This window comes from Eptatretus burgeri, chromosome 11 (assembly GCF_056783735.1).
Source record: "Eptatretus burgeri isolate ZD-2024b chromosome 11, Ebu_testis_v1, whole genome shotgun sequence".
NCBI classification, from domain to species: Eukaryota; Metazoa; Chordata; class Myxini; order Myxiniformes; family Myxinidae; genus Eptatretus; species Eptatretus burgeri.
The window spans coordinates 49,838,620-49,858,561 of NC_140971.1; the positions used below are offsets into that span (position 1 = coordinate 49,838,620).

Sequence of the window (19,942 nt, forward strand, 5' to 3'; positions counted from 1 at the left end):
TTACAAATAATTCCCAAGCACGTTACTCATAGGTTATAAATAAGTCACGGGTAACCTAAACATTACTTTGACGTGTTTCGACGTATGAGGAACTTTCAAGTAGCGTGTTGCGAAGTGTGAACAACGTTCGTGTGGCGTGCTTACAAAACGTTACTCATCGGTTAGAAATAAGTTTCGGGTACGCTAAACATTACCTCGACGTGTTTCGACTAATGAGTAACTTACAAGTAACGTGTGTCGATGTGTGTCAACAATCGCATAACGTGCCTTCAACTTATGGCCAGCGTAGTGGAACGTGTGAGTCATACGCCGGCATACGTCGTAAAATTTCAAGCACGCAAAAATTTGAGGACAACCGTAAAGTACAACATTTAAAGCCAGCGTACTACGACTTATGGCAGTGTTTTTCAGCGTGCTTTTAACGTATACAAAACGTACCCATAACGTATTCGACGTGTGCCAGCGTTTTAGACACATTTTTCATAAATCGGCATACGCTGGCTAAATCGTCAAGGTTTGACAGCGGCTTAAGAGTACCCCAAATATGCTTACTGTCAGGGTAGCATATCTGATGGGATTCAGAGAGGGGGGAAGACCCCAATTCTCTCTACGATGCGTATTGTGTATTGTGCCACTTGGTGTTTTGCCTCTCATAAATGTGTAATGTCTTGTGCGACTTGGTGGTTTCTGGTATTACAAATCATCTTCTTCTTGTTCAAAGAAAGTTTAAATAACTGAATCATATGCATTAGGTTTTGAGTAATTTATTTGTATGTAGCCTGTGTCGGCTTGGCTGCATCATTGTCTGGGGGCGTGGCTGCACCGCTGAAGCAATTCCCACAATTACCATTCCATTGGGACCACACTCTGTTCAGAGCGACGGTGCTGTCAAAGCAGTCTCCTTGGCTATTACCACTCCGACGCAGGATACTCAAATGGTTCAATCATCCCTGTAAGCTGGTACTCACTTTGCCAACTTCGGGAGGATGACAGGCTGCATCAACCCACTTGGTGTTAATTCAACGAATTGAAAGGGGCTGGAACTCAAGACCCTAAGCCAGCCACATGAACACCTCGTGTTTGCATTACGGTGATGTTGAATAATTGGAAATTTTCAAAATGTTTCACGTCACTCATTTAGCGGATGTTCAAACCAAAGCATCCAAGACTGAGCTTCACAGCGACGTGATTTTTGCTCATGATAGATATATATATATATATATATATATATATATATATATATATATATATATATATATATATATATATATATATATATATATATATACAGCAAGTTGACCAAGGTGATGTTAGCTGACTTCCAAGCAGATGGAAGATTACCTCGTTCCGATTGTAGAATGAGTGGAGCAGGATGTTTGTGGAGTACAACATGATGTCTTGTGATGAAATCCGTCAGCAAAACGATGGGTACTTTTGTTGGTATAATCATAACGGAGCCCAGAGTAAAACATAAATGAATCTTATTCCTGGAACACGATGCAATTTCCAGAGCAATCATTCACCTCTCCCTACACACTATTTCTTTCTGCAGATTTCCCTTCGACCTATTATAAAATCACGAGTTAAATCGGATTTTAAAATGCATTCGTGCCAAGAGGGTGATTTCGAAATACTGTTGCATCGAGGATGAAAATAAAAAGATTATTCTGTAAACTAAAACGTCTCAATGATCTTTGTAAAGTCATTAAACAATTCCCACGTACAGTGTCTTGAGAAAGTATTCACATCCCTCGACTTTTATTACGTTTTGCTGTGTTCCAGCCTGAATTAAAATGGATTAATTAAAAAATATTTGTCACTGATTTATAGAATATATCCCATGATGACAAAGTGGAAACGTGTTTTTAGAAAAATTTTCCAAAATTTATTTTAAATGAAAAGCTGAAATGTCTTGCGTCAATGAGGATTCAACCCACTGAGTCAATACTTTGTAGAAGTGACTTTGGTCGTGATTACGGCTTCAAGTCTTCTTGGGTATGTCTGCATCAGCTTTGCACATCTGGATTTGGATATTTTCTCCCATTCTTCCTTGCATATTTGCTCAAGCTTCTGTCAAGTTGGATGGGGAGTGTCAGTGAACAGGAATCTTCAAGTCTTTCCACAGATTTTCAATGGGATTCAAGTCTAGGCTTTAGCTGGGCCACTCATGGACTTTCAGGTTCTTGTTCTGAAGCCATTCCAGTGTTGCTTTGGCTGAATGCTTGGGGTCATTGTCCTGTTAGAACTGAAATCTTCGCTGCAGTCTGAGGTCTTCTGCACTCTGAAGCAAGTTATCCTCAAGGATTTGCTTGTATTTGGCTCCATTCATTGTTCCCTCTGTCCTTACAAATCTCCCAGTCCCTGCCGCTGAAAAGCATCCCCATAGCATGATGCTGCCACGACCATGCTTCACAGACGGGATGGTGTTATGTGGGTGATGAGCTGTGCTCAGTTTCCAACAGACGTAGCACTTTGCATTCAGGCAAAAGAGTTCGATGTTCATCTCATCAGACAACAGAATATTTTGCCTCATGCTTTCAGAGTCTTTCACGTGCCTTGTTGCAAACTCCAGGTGTGCTGTCATGTGCCTTTTTCTCAGGAGTAGCGTCTATCTGACCACTCTCCCATAAAGCCTTGATTTGTGAAATGCTGCAGAGATTGCTTTCCTTATGGCAAGTTCCCCATCTCAACTGCAGTACTCTGTAGTTCTGTCAGAGTGGTCATCAGGTTCTTGCTCACCTGCCTGACCAAGTTCGTTCTTGCCCGGTTGCTCAGTTTGGTTGGACAACCAGCTCTAGGAAGTGTCTGGGGAGTTCCATATTCTTTCTATTTCCCCATGATGGAGCTCACTACGCTCTTGGGAACTTTCATCACTCTATAAATTGTTTTATACCCTTCCACAGATCTATACCTCCTTACTATTCTATCTATGAGTTATATGGACAGTTCCTTGGACTTCATGGTAGAGTTTTTGCTCTGACATGCACTGTCAACTGTGGGACCTTATGTAGAAAGGTGTGTTTCTTTCTAAATCCTGTCTAATCAATTGAATTGATCACAGCTGGACTCCAGTCAAGTTGTGGAGACAGCTCAAGGATGATCAAAGTAAATTGGATGCACCTGAGCTCAATTTGGAGCGTCACAGCAAAGTGGTTGAATACTTATTGATGCAACACATTTCAGATTTTCATTTTTCATTGATTTATAAAAAATTTCCAAAAACATGTTTTCACTTTGTCATTATGTGGTATTTCGTGGAGATCGGTGGGTTTTTAAAACTTGAATACATTGTAAATTAATTGTGTAACACAACAAAAAGTGACGAAAGTCGAGGGGTGTGATACATTCTGCAGGCACTGTACGTCTGGCAGGATAGCCCAGAAGTATGCATCACCGAACTTTGAGCTGTCTCGCCTGGCTTTGTATCTCGACTTAGCTGTAAACTCTCACCCCGGTGTTTCGGATGCAGGTCGAGGCATCCAAGATGTCTTTCGGGAAAAGTATGCGAGTTGTCGTCAGCATCCTGAACTAATTACAATTCCGACCACCATCAATCCAATGTCAGGCCTGGCTTGCAGATTCCTGAAAGACTTCGATCAAAAACTTTCCCGAGGTGACCATCCAAAGAGTTGGGCATAACCAAGGCTGTGGCAGAGGTAGGCGGCAAGATAAAAGTGACAAAGAATTTGTCTTCCATCACGGGTCCATCTCAACCCTGCTCTCCGTTAAGATGATTGATTTCAGGCTTTCTGAGTTTGATGAACTCGTTCACCTGTCCAATACCGATGGAATACAGTTGTCACTCTTCACTCCTGAATTATTATTTTTTTTAACACAAAGCAGTGTAAATTAGTTTTTGAAATGACATTTCCATATATTCTACACCACGGTCATTCACAACAATCAGTTGTCGGTGGGAAGATCCACGTTTGAAACTGAACGCAACACCAACTGCAAGTTTTGCTGCCCAGCAAGCAAGGCAATCGGATAGGACGTTTCGACCACCGAGCGGTCTTCATCCGAGACTCCGCAAGGGGAAATCGGACCTGATGAAGACCGCTCGGTGGTCGAAACGTCCCTCCAGATGGATTTACCAGCCTGGCAGCTATCCGAATTGCTGGTGCCTCCATGAGTTTTGAATACCCAGGCATTATTCCTCGGCAATATCGGTGGAGAGAATTTACGTGTTCGTTCGATAGTTTAAGATCAATGGCTTGGCCACTTTATCAAGACCGGTCGTAGTCGTAGCAGTGGTCGTCGTTCCTTTTCCACGATGTTCAATAAACGAGACGTTTTGTACTGGAGACGCGATTAACTACTACACGTGCAGCTCAGCTCCTGCCAGCGAGGTTGCGCAATTCACTCCGACGACGTAACATTTAATAACCCAAATTCAGTCGCAATCCACAGGTCAGCAACTTTAACGACCAGAGAACTCTTTCTAAATCGCAATGAGTCGCGCGTCTTTTACCTGCCCGTCTCGCGCGAACTCCTGCGATATTTTACCAACTGGGGGGGGATCGCCTCCCGGAAAGGCATTTACGGCTTCTCGAGTTCATAAAGCAGGTTTTTAACTGCCGTGCTGTCACCCTGATGAACAATGCGGCGCACTTCAAAGAGGGCAGCGCGCCGATCGCTCACGGGGCGACCAGGGATCGCGGGTCCGCGACGCGCTCTCCGCTCTCAACTCCCACATTTGGATCTCGGCAAGGGATCTAAAAACTGCACGTTCCACGGAAATATCTCTTGGGAGGGGGGGGGCGCAGAGGTACATGGTAAAGGGGGTTAGTCGTGTCGACAAATCGTCACAAACGTTCCCATCACAAATCGTCACAAACGTTCCCATCACAAATCGTCACAAACGTTCCCAAAAACAAATCGTCACAAACGAATGACGTCAATTATTATCACATCACAAACGATACAATCATCGGTTTCACGTGTGACTGTCTGCTGGAGCCCGCCAGTTACGCACAATGGCAAACATTGAAGTGTTTCACACATCCATTAATACATAAATCGACAAAATCCGAAGATCAATGAGACAATTTCGAGTCGCTCCTCTCGGGTTTAGTCATGATTTCTGGTAAAATGTCATCCCGATCGGAATTCCTGATCGTCCGTATAAACGGCAAGCGAAGTTCGGGGAAGCGTCGCACCTTGGATTTCGTGCGGACACCTTGAAGTTCGTGCGGACACCTTGAAGTTCGTGCGGACACCTTGGAGTTGGCGTGGCTGGAGCGAGTCCTCACGACGCTCCGCCGAGCATCCAGCACGTGCGAGCCTTTCCCTCCGCGACCTGATCTGATCCGATATGTTGCTCCGAGATCGGTGTTCGCGTCCGGTCCAGTGCCTGGAACTTCCGATTTTCACCCCTTCAGTTACCCCCCTCCCCCCTCCGTATTCTCCTCCTGCTCACACCCGCGCCACACTCCGATAGACCGTGGATCGTTTGTCAGCACCGCGCTCTCTGTGCTCGCCCCGACGCACTTCTCTCCTCCCGCTCCTCACCTGCCGCACCACTCACCCCACCTTCATACGCTAATCATCCAGCGCAATGCTCACCCAAAGCGCTACTCAATCGGAATGTTGCTCACACTACACAGTTATACTCCAGCATCACTCACTCAGAATACTGCACCCAGCACGATGCTCCCCAGCACGCTCAATCGGAATGTTGCTCACACCACACAGTTATACTCCAGCATCACTCACCCAGAATACTGCTCCCCAGCACGCTCAATCGGAATGTTGCTCACACTACACAGTTATACTCCAGCATCACTCACTCAGAATACTGCACCCAGCACGATGCTCCCCAGCACGCTCAATCGGAATGTTGCTCACACCACACAGTTATACTCCAGCATCACTCACCCAGAATACTGCTCCCCAGCACGATGCTCCCCAGCACGCTCAATCGGAATGTTGCTCACAACACGTTGTCCCCTCGAGCTGCTCACCTGTGATGTTACTCGCCCTCCATGATGCTCACCCGACACGCTGCTCAATTGCCATTTTGTTCAACACATGCATTTCTCCCTCCACACTGCTCACTCAACATGATACTCACCCCACACACTGCTCACCTGTGATGTTACTCACACTCCATGATGCTCACCTTCCACGCTGCTCAGAGGATGTATTGAGTGGTAAGAATAGCATCAGACGATAATCACAAGGAATGGAATGAACAGCGAAGGTGAAAATCAAAGAATTGTTAACATTCCAATGAAATAATATAAATAAATTATGTTAGTTACCCAATGCATGGCGGGAATTGTAAATAATTATATGTTTTCGAAAACAACATTTGTTTTATACACTTTGTACTGTACAATGATGCCGTTTTGCTTTTGTTGCGATTATTTTTGTGCGTGCCTTTAGTTTTTGTTCCATAATTTTCAAACAGCGAACAACATCCTTAATTTGAGGTTGATAAAAATAACTGCGAAAAGGTGCTGCCATCTGGTGGTATGTAATAATGTTTTACTTTCATCCCTTTCTCGCTTTTGTCCTGAGTGCAATCAAAACAAATAAATAGTACAAGTATATATATATATATATATATATATATATATATATATATATATATATATATATATATATATATATATATATATATATATATATATATGTATGTATATATATATATATATATATATGTATGTATATATATATATATATATATATATATATATATATATATATATATATATATATATATGTATGTATATATATATATATATATATATATATATGTATATGTATATATATATGTATATATATATATATATATATATATATATATATATATATATATATATATATATATATATATATATATATATATACACACACACATATATCAAGACCCAATCACGTCTCTCACACGTAATTGGAGGGGATAACCAATCAGCTCTCACTTCCAGCTGAAGAAAGCTGCATGAAGAACCAAGAAAAGCTACACAAGGTAAGCCCATTTCTGGTTCAAACTCTACCCGAGTTCCTCTGCAGCTGCAGACATTCACAAATGGTACACACATGAGAATCCCAGTGCTACACACCCCATCAGCCACCGGACCGGTTTCATCAATTGTTGGTGAATCATCAGTGACAGTACATACAGAATTGCGCACCACCAAGGCTCCCCAAGCACGTGCCATGTTCAATGCCAAGAGCACTCAACATCTAAGTATAACAAGACCCAATCACATCTCTCACCCATAATTTGAGGGAATCAAGGGAGGCACACAACTCCACCCCCCACCCTTTATGTGGGACGGTTTCTCTGCATACAGCTTTAACATCGGGACTGAAAAATTTGTTTCTCGGCTTTGACTGGATGAAATTGGCCGCAAATTTCAGAAGGAAATCCTTTTCTACGTGAAGGCAATATCTTCCAAATTTCAGAAACGTCCATTTATAAATTCTTGAGTTTTTAATGGAAACCCTCAAAATGTATCGATCAGTCTGTCCGTCCGTCCGTCCGTCTGAAATGCGTTGGCGCTCATATCTCAAAGGGTGTAGCGAGCTTATCATTGACACAAACTGAAGCTTGGAAAATACATCAGACAATAGTCTAATTAATGGCTTTCAAAACAAATTACACCTAAGTGCCATAGTTTTTGCATTTTTGCTCATATTCAACTTCCCACACATCATCCACAAACAACTCAGAATCATCATGCAATTCTGCTTGGTTTCCACCAGAGGGCAGCACTATCTATCATTTATGGATATGCATTAGTAGATCAATTTATTTGTGCATCAAATAAGTCATCTACAATTGTTCGTACTCATTACCCTGCACTTGCCAAGCGAAAAACATGGTTAAGCGATCGGTAGCATACATTCATATGTCGTACATCAGACGTCGTACATGTCTGCATTTTCTTAAGATCATAGAACGCTCCGTGGAGGAAACTGAAACTTTACCACATGTTACATGACTATGTGATTATAGCGGTCATTCTTTTATGCTTGGTGTTGGCTGAATGGTTCGGGTGGTGGGCTTGGGATCCCAGGATCTTGAGGTCAAATCGCACTTGGCTGTTGAATTAATACCAGGTGGGGTTGACTCTGCCTGTCACCCTTCCATGGTCGGCGAAATGAGAGCCAGCTTGATGGTATCCTGTTTCGGAGTGGTGACCCATCCAGGATTGTGCCCAATAGCCAAGGAGACTGCATCGGCAGCACCAACGCTCTGCACAGAGTTTGGTCCCAATGGATGGATGGAGGGTCATTCTTTTGAGGTCAACGGAGGCCAAAAGGTCAACATAGGCCTAATTTCCAAAATTGTCAATTTTCATCCGATTGACATGAAATTTGAATAGGATTTTCACATCACCAAACTGAATTCAACCACAAATTATTTTTGAGGTCAACATACTGTCAGCCAAAATGTCGACTTTTGCCAAATTTCTGAAATCCTCAATTTTCATCCGATTGACTTGAAATTTAAACAAGATTTGCATATCAGGTGACTAACTTCAACCACCAACTATTTTCTTTTTTAGGTCAACATAAGCCAAAAGGTCAACTTAGACCGAAATTCTAAAATTGCCAATTTTCATCCAATTGACTTGAAATTTGAAGAGGAGTTGCACATTTGGCCATCGAATCCAACTACCAGTTATTTTTGAGATCAAAAATGTCAAGTCAAGGAGCTCCCCATATACATAGGTTAAAACCCGGCAGTACATCAAGTTTTTTTTGTGCACCTTGAAAACGAAAACACAGAAGATAATGTGCATGTGTGTGATTAATTTGTTTTAAAAATTGACACCTCTTTATATGAACCTTTTATAGAGCATTACTTGGTTCCTCCTAAGAACACAAGGGTAGTACAGCACGCACACGAGATTTTTTTTGAATGTGCCTTATTTTCTATCGTCTAGCATTTTCCACAAGCCATGCAATGTCCCTTCTTTTCTGTTGTTTGCCACAAGGCACACACCATATAGAGGAGACTTTTCTATTCCGCTGGCATTTTTCCCAAGAACAACCCTTTTGACACGATCCGCGGAACCCGAACCAGGTAATCATAACGGGCCGGGGCTGTCACAGAATAATGTATGTTGATTCTATGCATGAAAACCAGACATTGGAATTTATCATGATCATTCCAGATGTATGTTTGTTTGAATTTTATGCACTCTTGCACCAGTGAACTAAATTACCTTAAAACTGAAACGAAGTTCAATTCAACCTTGTTCAATTGAACAAGGCTATAGACAACGACGCTCCTATGCCATCCGACGACGACGACGCGGAGGATCTCGAACTAGGTTCCCAAGGTACAGAACTCCCTGTCTCCGAGGAAAAACCTGGGACCTCGTCAGCGAAACCTTCCTCCGAGTGAACAAGACCACTACTCATGTTAATGGGAGTGTTCAATTTATTGACGACTCTGTGGGCAAGAGCATGTATAGTGAAATTCAAGGCGTTGGCTTTACTTTTAGCATCTTCGACGCTAATCCCTGCTACAAGATATTGTGGCACACCAAGGCTTTTTGTTCAAGCTGTTTTAATGAAATTCATGTTTCAATCATCACAAACACCCGGTGAACCCTAACAGCTTTGACACATTTTGTTTTTCGTCCTTCTGGGTGTCCATATCCATACACCCTCCTCACCATGAAACTTGGTGGACGAGATGGTTTCGTTGCCAACAACCAAACCATGAAACAGGTTAGTAAAGGTTTACAAGGTACCTGCAGCAAGTCACAGATCCGATCTGGCCTGGCCTGACAATAAAGGTGGTTGAACTTTACAGCTACACTGGAAGAGAGATCTAAATGCAGTTTGGAGGAACAGTTGGAGGATGGAGAACACCTGGGTGGATCTCTGGATGTGCATGCTGAAGGCACTGCAACTGTGCACATTTAACCCACATCATCAGGAGGGCTTTGAGGGAGACACATTTATTACGGAGCTGGAGGATATTTTTTTGAGCAGGTTGCACCAAACATCTGCCGACAACTCTGCGTTCGGTCTCCTTGCTAATTTATTATTTGTATTGCCTGTACTGTACTGTGTTTCTGTTAAGTGACTGAACGAGCCCAAAGATAAGAACAGTAAAGAAATTTGTGTCCCTTGGGATCGTGTAGTGGGTAATTTGGGGGAATATAGTTCGTTGTTTATTGTTTATTGTTTATTGTGTATTGTTTATTGCCGATTTGCTGTGTTTTTTATTTCAAGAACAATGCATGAATTATTTCTTACTCCTGCCTGACCTCCATTCTTGCTGTACAAGTGGTTGAGTTTTCACGATTGGTGATCACAAGGTGCATAATTGTGTGAAAGTGACCAGCACTAAGTAAAGTAACATAGGGTGTGTCATAACCAGCTGTTCGGTTATACATCTGATTGGCACACCATGCGAGGTAACCCCCAGTCGCCTTCATGCCCTTAACCCTAGCTCGGGTCGTCGAACCAGGCTCAAGGTTTTCCTATTTTCCTATTCCCCAAGCTCAAGGGGGTGATCAAGGGGACCCGATTTCCTGTTGTGGAGGCCATCAAAAGGGCCGTGACGACGGAGCACCGGAGGATTCCAGAAGAAACCTTCCAGGGGTGCATTGAAGCATGGAAGAAGAGGATGGACAAGTGTGTGAGACTGGAGGGAAACTATTTTGAAGGGGACAAGCTGTGATTTCAATTTATTTTTTTGAATAAAATTTATGTTAAGTCAGTCCCGTTACTTTTTAGATGGACCTCATATATATACCTGAATATATATATATATATATATATATATATATATATATATATATATATATATATATATATATATATATATGCATTTTAAATTTTTTTGCTATGGTTGTGGAAATAGACCCTGGGGAGAGGATCCATGAACATGTGGGGAAACTTTGAGTTAGTTATTTCATTGGTATGTGGGTTTGCATGGGTTCCTGCCCCTTGTACAGGGGAATGGGGGTAATGCATTGTGAGGTTAGCATGTTTCATCCCTGGTGTGATTTCCTCCCTTTCTATGCACTTTCAATCCTTTAATCCATCAATTGCTTGTTCAATCCATCAATCCATATTTCAATCCTTCACCCCTTTCGCTTCCAAACTGCTATAACCCCGTGACTCCTCAACACCCTTCACCCCTCTTGCCTCTCAAACCCCGTACTCCCACTAGAATCCACCCGTTCATCCCTACATCTCAAATCAATCCCTTGTCCTTTTGCCTTCCAACCTCTATTTCCCATGCTTCCCTCAGAAACCCTCCCTCTTTGTCCCACATCCAAATCCTTCACATCATGCCCCCAAACTGCTGTAACAAACCCTTCATCATGTGGAACACAATTAACCTTTAGGTTTAAATTTTTTTTTTCCTCCACTGCATTTTCCCCCTTTTAAAACACAACACAACACTTTTTACATAGAGGGTCGCTCTTAGTGCCATGGTGGAAATTACCGCACCAGAAGATTCCACCAGAAGAGTATCCACTGGTCGGTAGTGGAGGATTCTTCTGGAAGGAACTCGAAGACTTTCCGAGCCAATAACCAATGTACAGAGTCCACAAGTGGGTAGGAGGGACCTTGGAACGTCCTTGCCACACCTCACATCTGGCTCCATAAAAGGTGACCAGAGGAACAAACAATAAGCCACCAGAGCCGAGCTGCCAAGGAACGGAGCCAATGAGAGGAGGACAAGACCCACTGAAGGAGGCCTGTGATGAATGAGAACCACTGAATTTACCTGCCTGAAGTCTGTATGAGCCTTTGCCATTTGCCTGTCTGAGCCACAAGGGCTTCAACTATTCCTGTTTGCAAGACCATTCCTGCTTGCTGAACCATGGGTGGTGTGCCAACCAATCTGTGCAAATGGAGCATGGGGTCCGCTGACTCGGCGGCTCCAGAAATACATGATATCCAACAATGCACCAACATTCCCACCACATCTTCCCTCCTCCGTTTTCCTTCCCCTCCCTGCAATTTGGACCAACGTAAGCCAACTTGTTTGTGTTGGGTAAGCGAGGGGCCATAACCGCACTCTGCTCTTCCTCTGTCTTCTTCTTCTTTCTCTCTACTTTTCCCAAGTTATTGAAGTACTGTCTTATTCGTCCCTCAGTAATTAAGATTCTCGAAGGGGAACCGACATGATAGGGTAATTGCTTTTTCTCTGTGTCTTTGAAAATTGTATGTGCTTGTTTTGAATGTGCCTTGTATTTATCATATCTGTAATATGTCCTTTGAATATGTGATTGTAAATATTGTCAGATCCCAACATTGATCCCAACTGTTCTTAAAAATGTGATCTTCTTCGACATTTGCGTCCATGTGCTTCGCGTTTTCACGTTTTTTTTTGTGTGTTTTTGTGGGCCTATTCGTGTTTGTTTCTTTTTTTGCAGGCGTATTCGTGGGATTTTTATTTTCCCTTATGAATCATGAACCGTGGAGAACCTATCCCCCTTTTTTCCATTGAAACAATGCCCGCGCATTTGCATATTTGACATTCACGGCATTTTTCAGGAACATATCCCCAGCGAATGTCGGGATCCAACAGTGCATGCTTTATAATTAGGTATACATCTCAAACCTGCTCGCTCTCTCCAGACGATTGCGCCCTCCAGATTCGCTCCACTGGTTTAGCCAACCTCAACCCCACAGTTCGCTCGGCTGTAATAAGTAGTTGGGAGAGCATTGAGGGCGTGGTCTCCAGTTAAGGTAATTTAATCCATGAGTAAGGTAACACGACTGAGGGTGAGAGGACCCTGCTCAATTGAATTACTTTAACCGGCATCCATGGTTACTTAACAACCTGTTGCGCCACTGAGTTATCCATGGCCTGGTGACCTGAGAGCCAGAGGTCAGGGAGTAGGTCCGAGAGCCCCCTTTGTGATAGCCCCTTGATCCCGAACAATATGGATGTCAAATGGGTAACCCTTCCATACTGATCAATTTAATTCCAACGTTTCTTCTCTATCTTGAAAATTACGAACCTGTGGTCATTTTATGTTAATTAGGTGATAACAGCTATTTCTGGGGGTTCCTATGGAAACCATCATGAAAAACATAGCTGCCACCAATTCTGGAAACTACTCCATCGCCTTTCAGTTATCTCATATAATAACCTTTAAAAAACAACATGGTGTGATTTGTTCTACCGGAGGTAGGAGTATTTGACATCGTATGCCGGTTTGTCACAGCTCTATTACCAAATTCCAAATTCTTGCCACCTCAGTCGACTATCAAGCTTGTTCGTGAAAGACCTGAATTTAAGACTTTCCCCAGCTGACCCAGCAATGAGGTGGGAATAATTGTGGCCTGAAAAGAGGATAGGTGGATTTGAACCTGGGTGCCCAGCATCTTGAGCTAAGTGGTCAGATGGGAGCACGAACAGGCCAACCCAATTATTCAATCTCTCTTCAGATAAATTTCCAGCATAATCACATCTGACCCAAAATACTGCATGATATAGTCCCAGGAGAATCTACAGATGAAACGTTCAGCTGTCTGTCTTGTGTGCAACTTTTATGTGGATATTTTATAGATCCCGTCATGGTATTCATCATAAATATGTTCAAATTTCTAAAATATAGACTTTTAAATGCAGAGACCGAAATAATTCATATATGTTTTGGTATTGTATATATTTAACCAAATATCGTCACTCATCTATGAAGGATTGGTTGTGCTTGTTTAAAAATTGGCCCCAAATTGACAAGTTGATGACATGATCCAAGAAGGTCGAACAATGTGTGGAAGATGAGCCCAGTGTGTGCTTGCCTGAGGCATGGCCCAGAATGCTTAAAACGACCACCAATTGTGTTCCATGACCTTCATGTGATAAGGACTACAGAAGCTGAGAATACGGTTTTTAAATAACCAATTTTCTCTTGCTGTGAGGCATTTGATCCACAATCTTTTTGTCATATGTATCTTTGTAATACTCTGCACTATTTATTCTTCATTTGTTTCACTTTAAATTTATTGCAACACCATATATATATATATATATATATATATATATATATATATATATATATATATATATATATATATATATATATATACATATTTGTTGTGGTTCGAGGAACCAGCCCCAAAGGCAATTGCACACAAAATACAGGTCCCTCAGTTTAGTTATTTCCATAGTATAAGTTCAGAGTAGTCCCTTCCCTTTGTATAGTGGGTAGATTGTGATCAAATGTGTTGGTAAGGGTTAGAGAGGTTTTTCCCCTTTTCTCCCCATTTTCTAGGGGGTAATTGTAAATCCCATACAAGCTTTGAGTTGCGCGCTGTACAACACAGGCGCTAGCAACAGGCACAGGCGCCCAACTGCCCCATACCGAACCTACCCTTAATCTTCCTTCAGATGAAACAATAAGTACTCAACACTTATCATTTATTAGTGCACATGTTCATGTTTTTTTATTTCACATGTTAATTACCTTCGCATTCTGCGAAAGGTTATGTTTTGGTCGGCGTGTATTTATTTATTTATTTATTTATTTGTAATCTTGTGATTCGTATAACTCAACAAGTATTAAACCGAATTGCATAAATTTGGTGGGATGATTGGTTATTAGCCAGGAAGCATTCGATTAGATTTTGGGATCGTTTGGGTCAAAGGTCAAGGTCAAGGTCAGGAAAAGGTCAAAATCGTCTTTTTACGATAACACGGTCAATTTTTATTCAATTTGCATGCAACTAACGCCAAAATGTTCAGAATTCAACGCCTCATCTTATGATATGCAATATGACAAAATGACGCCCATACTCTTGTTACCGGTTAGGGGTCAAAGGTCAGGGGGGTCACTACCTTGAAAAATATGCGTTTTTTGTCATAACGCAGTCAATTCTTGTCCGCTTTACATGAACCCAGCACCAAAATGTTCAGAATTTAATGTCAAATCTTGTGACACAAAGACGTAATAACACATGTCACCGGTTGGGGTAAAATGTCGGGGAGGGGGGGTCACTCCCTTTGAAAAATATGCGGTTTTCGGCATAACTCAGTCAATTCTTATTCGATTTGCATGAAACCAGCATCACACGAGATTACCTTCTCTTGTTGAAACGTTGTATTCACCGAGCTTGCGAGTGACGACTCGCCAAAACGACGTGAGTTTATTGTTGTTTAGTCCGTAGCCCCCGAAAGTCGGGGGGGTCATGACATTATAGATATGTGGTTTGTGTCATAAGACCATTCATATGAAACCAGTTCCCCACACTCACCAATAACAAAAAAGTAGTGGCGGCGAAGGTATGCGCTCTATGAGTGCCCGTTCTAGTTTACATTGCATTAAGGCATTAAACACGTTTTTCCATTGCTCCACACCCTGAGAACACCACAACCTGAGAACAAAACAACCCATTAACAGCGACTTCATCCCAGCCACCCTGCTTACCCGCATTCCTCCCTATCTCCTAACCACATTACAGACACCGCCACCAGCTTCGGAGCATGAGGCAAAGTGCGCAATGAGCGACGGCAATAATGGACGCACTCTCCAAAGGTAAACCATCCATCCATCCATCGGGACCATACTCTGTGCAGAGCATTGGTGCTCCCTAAGCAGTCTCCTTGGCTAGTGGGCACAATACTGGACAGCTTGCCACTCTGACACAGGATACCAGCAAGCTGGCACTCATTTTGCTGACCTTGGAAGGATGACAGGCAGAGTCAATCCCACCAAGTATTAATTAAACAGTAAGTGGGATTTTAACTCAGGATCCAAGGATCCCAAGCACACAACCCTAACCATTAAGCAAATACCAGGCATAAAGAAAAACTCTCCCTTCAAACCTCTTGAACCACCCCAGCAATGAAGCGCGAATTGGCCATTGGCATCTCGTTGACACCTAATCTGCTCCATTTTCTCGTACAAGCAATTAAGAGCTCCCAGCATTTTCCCCCGTGGCTGTAACGTGTCACAAGCCCATATTAATCGAGGACGACCCATTGTCTGCCACGGTTGGGAGACAGACTGAGCCTTAGTCTTGCAAGAGATCTCGCATGGGTTTGGGTAACCCTAAAAAGGAGAGTGGGAATGTGCCAATCTTAAGGTATATTTACACCAAGTGGCGTTTTTGATCCACATTTAGGGTCCACCCTCGCTAAGTGACGACAAAAAATGCTGCAGGAAACGGCTGGGTGTGTGGTTCTTGGCTTTGGTCCTGCGTTGGGTTTGGCTCTGGTGCTCATCCTGTCCTGTCCTGTGCTTCCTTTGTGGTGCGTCACGGGAGAACGATCAGGGCTCGAGAGGTGGCACTCACTTTTGCAGGTTGGAGTTGGGGAGCCGGAGTGTTGGGTGAATGGAGTATACACCACACGGAACGCACATTAGGGCCAAGCCAAGCTATATTCATGCATGCTTTAGAACTCTTACACAGTATGCTATTTATCTCACACATTATTTTCTTTGCTTTCATTATATATCATTCCACTTATACGCAGGAGCTCAAAAAGGCATTGTTTCCACCAACTGTCCTTTTTCGGGTGCAACCACTGATACACACCTTTCAACAGTTTCCTATTGCACCACAAACTACGAGCACCCACCACACCGCTACGATCACGCACCTTTGGACACCATTAGTGTTCCTCCTTTTAACCCCTTCCCTTAGCTTTTGGGTTGGGGGAGCACGACGGTCCCCACCAGATGAGCCAAGAGGTTGATGACCCTCGTTATTTCTCTCTTTCTATTCTTATCTCCCCCTTCCATGGTTGTTCTGATTGGTTACCCATGTCTGAGGTATAGCCAGTTGGTAAGGCACAGAGATAAGTTTTGCTTCTTGTCCATTTTATTTCCTGTGCTCACTTGCACTCTTCATTATTTATGACCATTATTCTTGTGTACACTTTTTTCTTTTTTTAACTTCATTTCTCCTTTTTAATGATTGCTTGCTTGTGCATTAAAATGCTTCATCGTACCATATCTTCGCATTTTACATTGTTCTGTGAATAATAAATCCCCTTCATGTGAACTTCATTTCTGATCTGCCGATGTTCATCCTTTCCCTCATTCCACACTGAGGTTAGTCTGGGAGGTTATAATTGCCAAATTCATTGGCTTTCATCCACGTCTGGCATAACTGGCATTGCTCAGCCTCCCAAATTAAGATCTAATTCAGATAAGCTTGGTGCATAACCGAGGACGCGTCCCCCGATCAGGAGACTATGTGACCTACTGTTAAACGATAATTAGATGGAGGACACTGGACAACGTGGTTGACGAATTGGTGTTCGCAGTTGCCCAGCAACCCACCATGACACGAAGTCATTCGTGCTTGGGGGCCTTCGGCCTGGTAAGTCTGAGGGGAGTCGAGGATACCTCCTCATAGTTGGCCCAAAAATTATATATATATTTTATATTGATATAAATATATAGGTGATCCATAATTAGTCCCTATTTTTTTAATATAAAGACCACCTTGTTACTGTAAAGAAAACACCAAAAAAAATTTTCTTGAAAAGCCACTTATTGCTGTTTTAATTTGTGAACATCAAATTTCCATATAAACTCCTGCGTTCTGAGCACGTCGACAACATTTTTCACTGATCGCCTAAGAAACTCTTCTGGAAAATTGGCAAAAACATTGCGGATATAATTATATAATTTGTCTGAGTTAGCGGCTTTGCTGGCGTACACGTTTTCCTCCACCCTTCACAACAAAATAAATAGAAGAGAAATGGCATTGGGTTGAATCAGGATGCCCGGATGGCCACTTTGAATGTTCTCGTCACTCGATCCATCTCTGTGGAAAGTGGGTTTGCAACCAGAAGTCAATTGAGAAGTACAGATGGGCACCATCGCACATAAAAGTCATTTCATCTATGTTTTTCCATTTCTGAATTTTTGGAAGAAGAAAATTTTGAAGCATCTTCAAGTATCTCAGTCCGTTCATTGTATCACGAAGGATATAAGGTCCATTGAGTTTGGTTGAAGTCATTATGAACCAATCAGGCCGTTTCGGATGACCGACTGCATTTGATTATCATTTCTCGATCATTTCCTGACCAGTAATTGCAGTTATGCCTGTTGACAAAGCCACCAACATGCAAAATAGCCTCATCAGACCAGATAATGTAATGCAACACATCTGGACATTTTTGTTTACATAGTCGAGGCTTGTGGAAGAGCTAGAACAATGAATGGATGAAAACATAACAGATAAAAACAGAATGCAAAATACGCATGCACGGGGTGGACAAGATGGACACAAAAGGGAACTCTAAGGAGGGAAAACTGAAAAATTTGGAGGAGGGGTTTGAGTATGGTTAACGGGGGTTGAAAAGATTAACATTATGGATTAAGGACGATCTAAGATGGTGGTGAACAGCTCTCTTGAAGACTTGGATGGAAGAATGAGATTGAAGGGGATGTGAAGTTGGTTCCACAGGTGTGAAAAAGAGGAACAAATGAGTGGAAGTGAGCAGTGATCCTGAAGTTAGGTATCTCATGAAAAGGGGATTGATGGTGGACTATGTGAGACCTGCAGAAACCTAGAGGGTGGGGAGGGGGGTGACAAAGCATGGAAAGAGCAGAGGGTGCAAGACCATAAAGGAGGTGGCAGAAGACAGAGAGGTCCACCGACCTGTCTGCAATTGTGAAGTGATAAGCCCATTGACTCAGCTTCATCGTGATAAATTCCAATAATCTTGAAGGACTTGGTTTCCACAGCATCAAGCTCAGCAAGATATGAGGCAGGGGAGCTAGACCAAAAGGGAGAGCAGTACTCCATCAAGCTGTGGACGAAGACCTTTTGGGGGGATAGGAGTCCAGGTATGCCAAGGAAGAGCTTTGGAGGATGGAGAATGACCAGTTGGCAACAGGATTTGGAGGCCAACTTTGAAATGTGGTTTACCCAGGAAAGATGAATTTCAATTTCAAAAAACATTTATTTCCATATTTGCCAATACAAGCACGGCAAAACAAAATTTATGAAAGTAATATTTACAGAACTAGGTGACTCATAAGGATACAATCAAAATAACACAGCAAAGCAAATATGGAGGCATATTCAGAAGCCAAGGCTTGTATCGATATGCTTACGGGCTACCAATATAAATGGCAAATGATAAATTAGACCAAAACTAACGAATGACAAAGAATTAAGGAAAAATCGTCAAGAATACTGTGAATAACGATGACAAGAATAAACAGATAAAAATATTGAAATAACAATAAGGCAAAGACATGCAAGAGTGAAAATCAAATCAACAAAGGAAACTTTCAATAACACGAGATCAAATTTCGTTTATAAGACTTAAACTGACCCACAGACAATAGTGCCTTCACTGTTCCATCAACACTATTCCAAAGACGTGGTCCATAATAACGTAGTGTATTAATAGAGTGTAATGTTTGAATAAAAGGTAGAAATAAGTTATCTTGTGATCTCATGAAATAAATGTGGATGTCATGAACTGCTGTAAAGTAAGATGAAAATACTTGTGGAAGAACTTTGCTTATATTTTTGCTTGTAAATATCCTTGCATGTAATTTATTAATGTCAAAAAGCGTCAATGTGTTAAGTCTGGTGAAAAGAGGTGCACTGTGGTGCCATAGATAAGAAAGGATAAAGATCCTTGTAGCACACTTTTGAATAACTGAGAGTGAGTGCAGCTGATTGTTACGAGAGCATGCCAAGATAATGTTACAATAGTTGTGGAAAGGGAGAATTAAGGTAATATACAGGGAAAATAAAATATAAGGAGGAAGGAAGGTACAAAGTTTAGACAGTACGCCCGTGTTTCTTGAAATAATCGTTGCAGTCGATGCAATGTGATTAGTCCAGCTAAGTTTCTCATCCAAGGTAACACCTAAAAATTTTGTCAAATGAACAAAAGTAATGGGTTCATTATCAATATAGATAGAAAAAATAGTGTCAAACAGAGGTTTGGTGAACTTTCTAAAGAACGTACACTTGCTTTTATTGAGATTTATGGAGAGTTTGTTTGATTTAAACCAGGATGAAA

The 19,942-nt window shown here is 42.1% G+C and overlaps 1 protein-coding gene across 2 annotated transcripts in view; it reads right to left on the bottom strand.

Annotated features, from left to right (window-relative positions):
• MEGF10 (multiple EGF like domains 10) overlaps positions 1–19,942 on the bottom strand; it is a 425,111-nt gene that overhangs the window by 391,452 nt on the left and 13,717 nt on the right. The window contains exon 1 of one of the 2 annotated variants that reach the window (XM_085846390.1): positions 5,160–5,457. The exons of the other annotated variant lie outside the window; for it this stretch is intronic. The gene's annotated coding sequence lies outside the window, so the exon portion shown is untranslated. Of the gene's footprint in view, positions 1–5,159; positions 5,458–19,942 lie in introns of those variants that run through there. 2 annotated transcript variants of the gene reach the window in all.